The sequence below is a fragment of the Galeopterus variegatus genome, unplaced genomic scaffold (assembly GCF_000696425.1).
Source record: "Galeopterus variegatus unplaced genomic scaffold, G_variegatus-3.0.2 Scaffold53, whole genome shotgun sequence".
NCBI classification, from domain to species: domain Eukaryota; kingdom Metazoa; phylum Chordata; class Mammalia; order Dermoptera; family Cynocephalidae; genus Galeopterus; species Galeopterus variegatus.
The window spans coordinates 1,324,756-1,326,581 of record NW_007726164.1 but is presented as its reverse complement, the minus strand read 5'-3'; the positions used below and the strand labels follow the sequence as shown (position 1 = coordinate 1,326,581).

General features: G+C 55.1%; 1 protein-coding gene across 1 annotated transcript in view; it reads left to right on the top strand.

The window, feature by feature from the left end:
- Positions 1-1,481: 1,481 nt before the first annotated feature.
- Positions 1,482-1,826, top strand: part of HOXD8 (homeobox D8) — a 3,112-nt gene continuing 2,767 nt past the window's right edge. Inside the window, exon 1 of the mRNA XM_008573582.1 lies at positions 1,482-1,566. The gene's annotated coding sequence lies outside the window, so the exon portion shown is untranslated. The remainder of the gene's footprint in view (positions 1,567-1,826) is intronic.

Sequence of the window (1,826 nt, the reverse complement as noted above, 5' to 3'; positions counted from 1 at the left end):
GGGGGGGGGGGGGGGGGGGGGGGGGTGGGGGAAGGGGGAGAAAACAAAAACAAAAAAACCCAAAAGCTAAAAAACCCAAATCTTGTTCTCTACCACTCTCATAACAAAAGTCTTCGGCGCTCCCTACTAATTTGAAAATTAAATAAAGCATCTTCAGATTCATTAACCATTTACCTTAATCATTTCCAGTCATTCCCTGTAGAAATAATTGAGTCAGATATTATCTTGCTATGCCTTTCCATCTTGACCTTATTTTCTCCATTTGTAAAAATGATATTCAGTTCATCCAGACTGACCTCAGGATCGCGCTCAGAGGCTGGGCCGATCCTTCAGGAGTGAGGTCTCTTTATGCGTCTTTGAGTTCATCTGGAGTTTTTAGACATTTGCATTTGGCTTGGAAAACCGGCGTGGTGTGTTTTAGCTTAAGCAGGAGCGTCTTCGGTGGGCTCGAGGTGTGTCTTCAAGGTCTGTTCCCAAGGCCGGCGGGTCTGGAGCCCTCACGACACTGTTGACCCCGAAGGAAAAAAGACTCAGTCACCCAAAGAGCCCACAAAAGAGGCAGAGTAGGCAAGAGGAAAACACACAACAGAGACCCATTGCGTTTATTGGACATTAAAACGGGAGAAGAGAGAAAAGGAAAAGTGTGCGGAGAGGCGGTTGGTGGTGTGACGCCAAGCAGCTTTAGAGTTTCTAAAATCAGCAATACTTTGCCGATTCACACTCGACTTGCCCTCGTGAGTTGGGCTGCTTCTGTTCCTCATCGCTCACAAACTAGGCTCAGCCTTCTCTTTCATTTCTTTTGGAAAAATCAGTAAATTTAAGCTGCGGCCTGCGGCCGCTCTGGGCAGTTATTTCACAGCCCAGGCGGATGAACTAGAACCGTGAGCAGACGTTGGGGGCCGGCTGCAGCTGCCTGGAACCGGCGCCATCCGAACGCCGGCCCGAGGCTCCACCCGGGGCCACAGCCCGCCTTGGTCCGCTCAGCGGCGCCCGGGCTGACCCGGGAGCCGCGCGTCCTGCTGGAGGAAGTGCCACCCACCCCAAAGTGAGTCCTCCTTCCCGCCTCGGAACATTTCTGCCTGCTCCCCTATTTACTCTCGGCAGTGCCCCCACCCCCCCATTCCTACATTCTTCAGCCTCCCCCCTGCGCCTGGTGCTGACGTCTATCAAGGGTGAAATGATGGAAACTATATTCATGGGCATGATTTCCATTAAATATCAATTAACCTGGGAGCCTCAGCCAGGCATGCCGTGCGTCAAGGGTAAATGTACATCTAATTTCCGCAAGGCCCGCTCGGCTGGAAAAGAGGGGTCCTGATTCATTCTGATAACGCCAGGATTTGGGGACACGCTTGTGGCCTTTAATCAAACCACTTATATAGGCCCAAATTCAGATGTACGGTCCGGTCCGTCAACACCGCTTATCCATGTTCCCTGGATTGCGCCCACACGTCCAGAGACACAAAAGCCACGGCCAATCTGCTGGGTGGCTTCAGAGTCTCGGGGAGGGAGTCATTTGCTCCGCAGCCTCCTGAGAGTGGCCTCCCCGCCACCCCCAAGTCTAAGGTTCTGCCGCGCCCCCTCCCCGCCTCCTGTGGCCCGTTCCCCCTCTGCCCGGGAGCACTGAGAGCCCTTGGCAGTGCGGCTTTATGGGCCCCCTTTAAGGCCGGCGGAGGCATCTCCGGGTCGGCGTAAGGCGTCGGTCTAGCGCAGCGCCTCTCCTCCGCGCGGATCCCTCCGCGCAGTTATCTCGCCCCCATCTCACTACCTCTCCTCGCAGCGGCGGGGTGCGAAAATGCCTCGCCGGCGCGCACCGGGGCGGCAGC